This window comes from Stegodyphus dumicola, chromosome 11, assembly GCF_044657685.1.
Source record: "Stegodyphus dumicola isolate Sdum_Otavi_A_Nest chromosome 11, ASM4465768v1".
Taxonomy (NCBI): Eukaryota; Metazoa; Arthropoda; class Arachnida; order Araneae; family Eresidae; genus Stegodyphus; species Stegodyphus dumicola.
Genome location: NC_140778.1, coordinates 6,889,526 through 6,901,488, shown reverse-complemented (window position 1 = coordinate 6,901,488; position 11,963 = coordinate 6,889,526).

The window sequence follows — 11,963 nt, the reverse complement described above, 5'->3', positions numbered from 1 at the left end:
TATATTTTTTTCCACAGCATATATTTCTATTTTAATTATACTGTATACTACTACAACACTCATCTGTGTTATGAACTAAAATGTTTATGATATTTCTAAAATTTACTAAAATATGTGTAATTATATGAAAAAACACAGTTTTTTGTAAAATATTTCTTATCGTTTTATATAGAAATACTTATAAAACAATCAAATTAATAAATATAACTTAGATTGCTTAAAACCTAGTAAATAATATAGAAAACACTATAGTGAAATTTAATAGAGATACCTTTAGAACATTTTGAGTAATTACATTTCTTGTATGTAAAAACACTAAAAAAATTAGTTTTCCAGAAAACGCATTTAAAGATTTCACATTAACAGAAAACCTGTTCTGTTGTATTTACACACTTAAAATTCTCCACATTTGTACATCACACCCTCCATATCTTTATACTTAAGTAATTTTGATTTCCTATTTGATTTAAATTTTTTTCTGGCTATTTTCGAAATGAGCGACGAATGACGTTTCGAGTTCTTTATTCTTTCGTTATCAATTCCAAAGTAATTTTTAATCATTTCTTGCCCAATTGATATGCCTAAATGTTCAAACACAGGAAGTAATCCAAGATACCCTGAATTAAAAATTAAAATTGCTATATATGCACCCAGCAACATAGTCTTTATACCTAATCGCAATGTTGCCAGACCCAGTTCAAAAAACCGCAATGTTGCCAGTCCCAGTTCAAAACATTAAGCCAAATAATTATTGCCAGAAACAAAAAAAAAAAAAAGTACCCAGAATTAAAATGAAATTTTTTAGCACAATTTACACACAAACAGGTAAAAAAAACACGGATAACAACATTGTTTACCTTTAAGTTGAGCCTTTTAAATGGCACTTCCGGTCTTTCTGCTTTCACTTCCAGTGCCGTTAATTGGCTGTATTTTCTCTTCTAATTATCACAAACGTAAAAATGAACCATTTTCGGAATCCCACAAAACTGATCTTTCAAATTGGGCAATTAAAAAAAATCGAATTTTTTCGCCGAAAACGTTTTTTTAACGTGGCTCGGCGGCACCCTCCCGTCGAAGCTTCGTCTTTCATGGTAAACACTCATGCTGTGAATTTGCGGCAGCCTGCTTTCCTTGAATTTTTGCCCATAAACACTAATAATTCCACAAATTCGTATCGCACACACACATATATATACGTATATAAAATATTTATAAATATTTTAAACGTGAAAAACTTCAGCTCAGTTCATCTAAAAAGTACGCATATTTCTTAACCGCAACTTTTCATGGGAAATCTAATTGTTTTTTGTCCCCAGCTAGTGAAAATGTGCCTCTGAATTTCTTATGAAAGCATTATTACATAGTTTTAGCATTCAAAAGAATAAATCAGGATTTATTACACTTGTAATAAAGAATTTTAGAAAAGTCAGAAATATCGAGAGAAAGCAGCCTTAATGAAGACTATTTTATAAACTCAAACATAAAATTAGTAACACAACAACTTTGAGTTTGGCATAGATTTATATCAAGATTTGATTTCAATCGATTTCGAGAGCAAAAAGGTATATTAAAAAAAAAAAAAAAAAAAAAAAAAAAAACTGGGGAAGTTGTTCTATTAATGATACCGTAGTGTTGTTAAATTTATAGCAGTTCGCAATATTTATAATTGAAGATAAATCTCCACAAGTCATTGTTTTAAAATTCCTTAATAAAGGGAAAACAACTGTTAAGTGGTGCTTTCATATACATTTATTTACTAAATTTCAATTTTGGTTATAAATTAATTCCCAATTTAAGTAAAATATAAATCTTTTTTCTTTCCCGGCAAATAAATTACGGCGTGAGAAACGGAACTTTTCTCGGAAATCAGGCAGGTCGCTTATCGCTTTTACGGTTTTTGCCGAAAACATCGTTGTCAAAAACGTCGTGGAGAAAACAACGCAATGGCGAAAACGACGCGGTACAAACCTCCGTAGGAGAAAAGAAGCAAAGGGAAAACATCGTGGTACAAAACATAGCCGTCGAATATAAAGCGGTTCAAAAAGTTCGCAGGTTAACTCTCAAAAGGTATTTCGTTTCGACTCATTTTAAGGTTTGTAATGCCCCAAAGACGCGGCAATTAACAAACCTCAGTTACATAGTCGTGACTCGAAAATGGCCATGCGATTGGATACTTCGTGAGGTTGTGCTGCGTAATGAACCGATAGGTGTTATTTTTCTTGCATCGAGTGACATATTTTTAAGAGCTCAGTAAAACAAAGAAATTGTAAAGCGTATAAAATATTAGTTGAACATTAAAAGTTATATCACCAGCAAGACCCCAAAGAGAGAAATCCTCTGACACGCGCCTATAGGATATATACAGCACACGTGAGTAGTCATTAAAAAACAAGATATACCTTTGGAAGATTAACTCCTAAACAACAGACAGCAATAATCCAACCATCTAACGTAAAGATATGTGATTTAATTAAAAAAGGATAGGAAGTGCGCATAATTAATGTAAAAAGTTTTAAAAAGTTATATAAAAATTTTTTCTCTTTCATGCTTAATAAGATTTGTATCATAATATTAAGAATTTTAAAAGTAATTAGGAACTTTAAATGCCTTGAATAACTATTTAATGTATAATGTTTTAGAAAACCATTGCTGCATAGACGTTAATGCACCAAATATATATACATTTATTTCCCAAATTATTAACTCCAAATATATAAACATTTATTTTCATAATAAACTAACTTTTTCCATAAATTTTATTTAAATTTTATAATAGGATTGTAAAGAAAAATTTCACTTTCTATCTACATAGATTTTATCCCAAAATATTAAGAATTCTTCAAGATATAAAAATTTTATTAAATTTTAGCAATAATTTTTAAAATTTTAAGTCCATAGAATTTAATTGTCGTCATTGCTTATGTCATTTTGAAAGATGGCACATGTAAAAACTTTTACAAGGAATTAAATTTTACTAAATAATTTTATATTAATACAGTATTTAAAGTACGCTATGAATGAATTTTAATAATAAATAATTATATAATTAGCAATAAGCTATTAAACCCTTTTTATAGCTAATTTAAAAGTTATAGACATAATATAAAATTTTAATATTTAAGCATTTATTTACCTTCGCAAGAAAGGTCTTTAAGCTTCAAAGCACAACTCAAATTTCCATTACCGAGACTGATAACACCATGCATTTATAATAATGAGGAAAGGACTAATTATTTAAAACATGATTTGTCACAACCCCTAATATACCAGTGCATTTCTAATAATAGCAAATAGCAAATTAAGAATTATTGAATATACTCATATAAAATACTCATTCTAAAGTTAACCATATGAAGTCATGTTCTTCAAGCTTTTATTCGCTGGACATACCTGAAATAAATCCTTACTTAAATATGGAATCAAGAACTGTAATACAGCAACTGGATCTATCTCTTCTCCTTTCAGTGATCTAACAAAAGATCAAGAAGTAAATAAACAGAGATTCAAGAAGTATACGACAAGTGTTTGGAACTCCTCCAAAGTAAAAATAACAGTAAAAGATCTCTATCTAAATATTTATTTCAAGAAATAAAAATTTAATCGACTTTCTCAAAGACTCAGAAGGAATTACAAAAATTAGTGAATACTCATCGAAACTACGAATTCATCTGTCTGCACATCACTAAATGCCTAAAGTCATCTCAAAGCATGATGCAAACTCAATTACGTTCCCATCCACAGCAATTTAAAGATACAGCCTCTTCCCCAATATGCAATAATACTTTAGAAGAGAACAGAATAATTAATTTATCTCTTCAGAGCCAGGATTTGTCAACATCTAACCAAATTCTCCACGATCATCAATGTCACAACAGTCCCTCAGTGTCTTCCAATCAATATAATTATAATTATATGGCTACCTTGTCTATTTGCTGAAACAATAAACAAACACCATTGAACATATCTTACGTAGATGTTCTAAATTTATGAGGAATCATCAGCTCCAAGAGAATCTTGAATCCAAGAGAATAAATACCTTTATTGAAAAGATAGTTCTTTACGGTGCAGAAATTTGGTCGCAACCACTGACAAAAAGAAAAAAAAAAGTACCACAAGCGATCCAACGCCCATTTATCCTCCGCGTCACCAAATGTCATCCAACAACTTCAAATGCAGCTCTCTACGTCCTTTCTGGAATTCCGCCTATCTAAATTACAGCATAGTGCGAGCATATTAGAGGCACAATATTAAAATTAAGAAGACCATGCACTATAAAAGAAGAAATATCTGATCTAACAACATTTGAAACTCCCGGAAACCCTTATTGCAAGCACCCAGCTACCAATCCCAGAATATCTTCTACACTAAATCCATCTAATCAGAACTTTTCTTATTTATTATCTATCCAGACGACTCTAAAGTGGAATCAGGTGTTGTGCTTACCAAATCTAAGCCAAGAAATTACACTAGATAACACGATAACACACGATAACTTTAAACACACGATACGTCTTGCAAACGAAAATAGGAATTTTCAAGGAGAACTCCTAGCAATAACATTAACAATTGATTATTAAATAATTAACAATTTGCAGCAAATAAACATTTTTACAGGTAGTCTCAGTCAGCAATTCTAACCCTCAAAAATACTAAACAGGAATCTGAATTGAATCACCAAATTATCGATACTATCTTACAACATCCTCGCCTATCTTCAAGAATCTCATATGTAAAAGCTCATGTTCCAATCACGGGAACAAGAAAGCTGATGCAGCTGCAAAATCAGCCATAACATGTAATATGGCATACGCCAATCATATGGCAATTTTGGCCAAAAGCCTACCTAAGATTTTATCTTTTAAAAATTAAAACGAATATCTGGGAAAATGAAATGTAAAATAACGACACAGATAAAAGACTGTATGAAATCGTTCTTCATGTTAACAAACACAATACACAATAGTCAACCACTACATAAATTGCTTTCTCACAGAACATGGCCCATTCCCCACATATTTTCAACTAAGAAACATTTCTACTTCTTGTCAATGCGTATGTGGGGTTAGAACAGACCCTAATCATTATATAAATGACTGTCCCTTAAGTAGATCATTTCATATTAAATTATCTACCTCAAACGCCAATGCTTTTTTTAAATTTGCAATCAAGAATCAGCATTTCAGGAAAAAAATAGAAAATACCATAATGTACCTTTTACCCAGAGGAGAAAAAATTTGTACTAATCAATAAAATACAGTTCAGTTATCCATCCAATAATTATAATAATTATAACCTCACAGAGTAACAATAAATACTTCTATGATGAATTATAAATAAATTTTACCATTACGAATTAAAAATACACAAATATATGCTACAAATGATGAACTATGAAAGATACGGTCTCTTATAAGCCTGATCTTGACGATCTACCATGATTAATTATATACAGTAACTGAACTCTAAAGAGCTTTATGAAATACTATGACATATTACGAATGAATCTATGAATACACCATTACAAAAGATAAATGGACTATTACGCATGGACTCTAAATATCTTCATGAAATACTATGACCTATTACGAATGAATTGATGAATACAACATTGCAAATGACAAATGGACTATTACGTATGCACTATCAGTAATGTTTGATAATACATGAATGTTTGTAAAAACACTGCAAGACGGTCAAAATGGATATTTTCGCTGAAATATGGTACCCTGAAATTTTCATGATTTCAATACTTCCTTTACTTCTTATAGTGAAGTAAAAAATATAAATTAATAAAGTTTTTAAATTAAATAAAATTCTTTCTCCTCAGCCGCCGCTAGTGTTCGGCAGTGACGGCTCGGGATATGACTCAAGTAAATCACTGATTCAATTAGATTGCTTATATATACTCTTTTTCATATATAGTACATAATGAGAGAATTTGAAATAACGCAGTCACGCTCATCCCTCTCTACTGAAATTCAGAAATTTCTTTCAGCAGTCAACCCAGAGCAAATCCGAGATTTTTCAATGAAACCTACGAAATTAACGATTCGTTTAATTGGGAGCTGAGGAGTCGCCATTAATACTGGAAATCATTTGTGTAGAACAAATACCTCATTTGTTACCAGCGTTGCCAAGGAAAGCTAAAAGCTGGACTGCTCTGCGTTAAAGCATCAAAACGAAAACAGTCTCTATTCGATAACTGATGAATGCTTATATTCAAGCAAGGATATCTGAGCATGAGAAGTTTTTCTTTTGTTGATTATTATCCAGGATACATATGCAGCTTTGTGTATTATAGTGGAGAACAAATCACCAGTTGTGGAGAAAAACTTATGAATGTTGGTAGTATGTCTCCAGATCAAGTCACAGAAAGATATAGGCGGGATCTTTTCTTGAAGTTAAAAAATATAGAAAATTGCTGATAAATATATATTAGTAATTAACACATTCGAATACATTTTAAAGTTACAATACGTTTTATCGTTTGAAAGTTTAGCTTAAAGGCTTTTCTATTGCTGATGTATTTTAATTGATAAAAACCTTTCTGTGGGGCGTTGCGCTTCTGAATTAAACATAATTTAGCTTTTTAAAGCCTAAATAACTTTTTGGAAGATTTTAAAACCTTGGAACTGCTAATTTTGTTTCCCTTGAAGAATGGGACTTGTGTATAAAGAGTGCATCCCTTAGAATTTCTCTAAAATTGATTCCGTTTTACATCAGGTATTTGTATTTTGTATGGGCGCAGCCCCGGTCCCCCCAGCCGATTTAAATCGGCCACATGGCCAAAATGGGACAGGCCCGGAAAATAATAAAATCCACAAAGTTAGTAATACATCAGGTAAAATAATAAAATCCACAAAGTTAGTTTTACATCAGGTATTGAATCGTCATCACTCACGCTGTAAATCAAATATAAGAAATAAGCTCTTAAAATCTTTTGCAATGAAAAGCAAACGGAAGAAAACTAAGATTTATCTGTTATCCACTGGTCCGCCTTAAGAAGGCAACGCAGTTTCATTTAAAGACTTTTTCTATTTAAACTACATCTAGCACAAATGTTTACGAGAAAACCAATGATTAACAGTTTTTATAATATTTCTCAGACTAAACATCAAACTAAGTATAATCATCTCAAACTTATTATAGTCTCAGACTAAACATAATTTTAAAAATCCATGCCATAATCGAATCGAAACCTGTTTCCATGTCAAATATGTCTCATAAAGAAATCTGAAATTCTTTGAAGTTTAAGGACTAATTTTCCGAAGTATTTTAAGAGTCCAATTGCTATAAGCTGCATTCGTTTGTATAAATGTTAACAAAGGGTTATCACAGATTTTTGATAAAAAAAAGTTCTGAGAGATAAATGCTAAGATTGATCCATAGAAATAAAGGGAATATTATGCATTTGTTTGGAAACAGAAACGAAGTATTCGTGAAATTTCCTGAACGACCACGTCTCAGGTTTAATATTTTTGTGTTAATCTCTACAGATCTATCATAATTTACGTGGCTCAACTAGGTACGGAAAACTGATTGTGACTGCGAAACAATTGTTCTGCATATTGTTATAAGATTTGTTTCTTACATTTTATTTTTTTAATTAACATGTCTGGAGCCAATGCTTGTTCTGTTGTAATGCCCAGAGTTGCCAGAGACTTCACTCATCTTTAAACAAGCTGCAAGAAATGTAAAAATATAATTATGAAAATAAAGTATTTTAACAACGATTGTAATGCCAAGTCACATAATTAATCGCATCTGTATGCTTAAATCTTTCGATACAATTTCTGTCACAGATTTTTAGATGAGTTACTCATGATCGTTTACAATGGCAAATATACTTTTAAGTAATATACTTTTACTTTTAAGTAATGTAAAACTGTACTTAAAATTATTAAAATTTCAATTAATGCTTCCATAAGATTTAATGTCGTAATCATGCTAATTAACTGAATGGAAAATGTTTTCGCTTTACACATAAGACTGCTTCAATGGCCTCTAAGACCACGTGAGATGGCCGCGTAAGACCACTCGCTTATAGAATTAGTGTTTCTTTCGTACTATGAAATGCTAATTCATAACAGAGTTTCCATCTAATACATCATGGAAATTACTATTTTGTATCATCATCTCGGAAATTATATTTTGTTAAATTGAAATTGCGCAACCGCATGGGAACCTATTTTGAAAACTGGGCTCGCCTCAGTTGTGTAAATCTTATTAAAAACTAAACTATTCGTGAAAATCAACCTCGCAGCTGATATTCAAAATTATGTAGAAGATATAGATTCAAAATTACATGTTGTAGATACAGTATCCTTAAGAGCTGTTCAAGTGTAATCGCAAAGGAAGTTTGGTGAAACTCCAAGAAAATGTTGTCTAAGCCATTCTTGCAGTTTATAACTGAAAATGGAACGCAAATCTAAAAGGATGACTTCTAGTCATAAAAATAGTATGATAAAGATGAGGCTTCTTTCCTTTGTATTTAAATTTGAGCACTTGAGAGGGAAAATTGCTGAACGCTGGTAGCTTGACCCACGTCAAATCGTAAAAAGAAGTAAAACCGAGGAATAAAAGAAATATAGAAAATTTCCTGGCAAAACTATATTAATACTCAATACCTTAGGCTTAAAGTCAGTTTTAACATCTTAAATATCAGCAGAAAAAATGTACTGCTATTTAAATACTTTAATTGATAAACATTGTCCGTGAGGCCTTGAATGAAACGTAATTTAGCTTTCTATAATCTAAATCAATTCTTGGTCGAAAACGTTTAAAACCTTCAAACTGTTCCTTTTGTTTCACTTGAATAATATGCCTTTACGTATATTCTTAAGCATGCAACCCTGGATAAGGATTTTAGAAATTCTTTAAAATTCTATCAGCTTTACATGAAGGGTTGCGCCATTGTCACGCACATTAAATCAAATTTCTCAACTACATTCTTAAAAGCATTGGTGGTGATCAGAAAACTAAAAAGATGTACGCACAAAACCAAACAAAGTAAACATTAAAACTTAAATTTATTCCAAAACTACCGCTCCGCCTAAAATTGGAAATACCATTTCATTTGAAAAAAATCAGAGAAACTTTTATATGTATATCGCTTTGTAATTTTAAAATGTATGTAGCAGAGTGGTATACGAATAAACGAGTAAGTAAAAAATTGGTTAAATTGTTTTTCTAATAATTCTAATGTAAAACTGTAATTTTAAAAATCCATGGCATCATCGAATCGAAACTTATTTTCATGTAAGATGCAGTTCATGAAAAAATCTGAAATATTTTGAAATCTGAAGAATTAAATTTATGAAGTATTTGGCGGTCCAATCTGTCTAAGCTGTACAGGGTGATTATAATTAAAGTTTAAGTTTCAAAACGCTATAAAAAAAGAACCACTGATGGAAATGATGTGAAATTTGAAAGTAATGTTATTGAAGAAGGCGGAAAGCGTATGGCAGAAGAAAAAATTTAGTTTCAAAAGTTAGCAACAGATGGCGCTGTAAGCGGGAGAATCACGACGAGAAACGAGAAATGATTCGTAAAACAACGGGTTAAGGTGGAAGTTACACATTAAAACGCATTGACAAATTAGAATTGTTGAATAATTTTATTTGCATGACTGCACATATCACATCGAAAGGGACAAATCGGTTTCAAGAGTTTTGCGGCGACATACCGCATAAGAACCATTCATCAAAGCAGTTCGGAATGTGTTGCGAAATGCGTGCCTTTAATTCCGCTAAATTTGCAGTTGGAGCACGGAACACAACATCCTTCAGATATCCCCTCAGCCAGAAATCACACGGAGTAAGATCAGGCGATCGGGACGGCCAGGCTGTAGGGAAATGACGGCTGATAATTCGAGCATTTCCGAAATGGCGCCTCAGCAGCTGCTTCACGGGATGTGCAATGTGCGGAGGAGCGCCATCTTGCATAAAATGATTTCATCCACACGTCTACGCTGTTGCAGAGCTGGAATCACGTGGTTGCGCAAAATCGATGCATACCTCTGACCAGTGACGGTTGCGATAACAGGACCGGAAGCACCCGTCTGCTCGAAAAAATATGGTTGTAGGATGAATGATGCCGTAAAGCCACACCATACCGTGACCTTTTCAGGATGAAGTGGTACGGGGTGCGTTGCCAGTGGATTTTCTGTTGCCCATATTCGACAATTCTGGGTATTCACGTATCCTATCAGATGGAAATGGGCTTCATCTGTCCACACAATTTTCCACGGCCATTCATTATCCACTTCCATGCGAGCCAGGAATTCTAACGCAAAAGTCTCCCTAGCTGTCAAGTCAGACGGAAGCAACTCCTGCACATGGCCAATTTTGTACGGATAGCATTGCAGGATGTTTCGTACAATCTTCAGCACCGCGCTCGTAGGCCTGTCCAATGTTCAGGCAATTTCTCGTGCACTGCACGGTTGCACACCACCGGCCGACCCCTCTTGTAATGCTGTGGCCACTTCTTCAACTACCGTCGAATGCACTCGTTTTCTCCCTCTACCAGATTGCACATCAAACGAACCTGTCGTTTCGAATTTTTGCATCATTTTCTTTAGACCTACGACACTCATTGGACCAACGCCTTCTTTTATACCCTTCAGTGTCCTGAATTTTTGCAGAGCTACTCTTGCACAATCATCATTCTTGTAATACAGCTTTACCAGCAGACGCGATCCTGCAGTGAAACACCCATGGCGAACGTCTGAGACGCGAAATGAGGAACAGCCTAGTACCTGGCGGCTTTATAACACTGAAATTTAACTAAAATTTTAATTTACGTCTTCTTCCGCTTGCAGTGCCATCTGTTGCTAACTTTTGAAACTAAATTTTTTCTTCTGCCATACGCTTTCCGCCTTCTTCAATAACATTCCTTTCAAATTTGACGTCATTTCCATGAGTGGTTCTTTTTTTATAGCGTTTTGAAACTTAAACTTTAATTATAATCACCCTGTATATATTTGTTTAAACTTTAGTAAAGGCGTATCACAGATTTTCTTAAAAAACCTGAATTTTAATGTTTTCATATTAATCTCTACAAGTCTGACATAATTTACGCGACTCAACTAGGTACAAGATTATTTTTCTTAAATTTAATTTTTAACCAATGTGTGCATCGATTTAATGCCAGCGCTTTCCTGAGACTTCAGTCATCATTATGCAAGCTGCAGTAAAATTGAAATATATTTATGAAAATAAAATATTCTAAAAATGATCGTATTGCAACGTGATAGGAATAATGAAATCTGTTATCTTTAAATCTTTGAATAAGTTTTATGTTACAGTTTTTTTAAATGTGCGTTCAAAGTAAATCTAACGGTAAAAATGACACTTCTGTTTAGGCAGCGAGTCCAGAAATGTATAGACGCATATATGTATGGATGGATGTATTCATATATGCAAATGTATATATGTATGTGCATAGGTGTCTGCGTGTGTGCATACACATAAGCATATATACGTATATTTCTGAATCCGCTCCTGATAATAGGAGAGTACAATAAAATTAATGTATTCTAGAACAGATGCACTATAAACGAGTATAAATGTTTTCCTTTAAATAAAATCTTTATAAGAAAAATGAATTTTCATTCGGAACAAAAATGAATGCAAACTGCCAAGTATTGGAATCGTATTTGTTTGGAACTCTTTTGTATTCCAATTTAATATCCCAGCTGTTTACCTCTGACTTAATTTCATTTATCATATAGATTTTATACCTTTTATTAAAAGTGAGTTTGGAATTTTAATTTATATGTCACATCAGATTGGAAATAAAACATTGCGTTATGAAACTAGTTTGTTAAACCGCGGTCACCAAAGTCGACCCTTGTTTCGAGGTCGTAGTTGCAAATTATTAAAAACGCTGGTGACTCCATTTGGAATCTCAAAAATTTGCAGTGGGGTCAAAAAGTGAATAAAAGCTCTAAAACGTCTTAACGG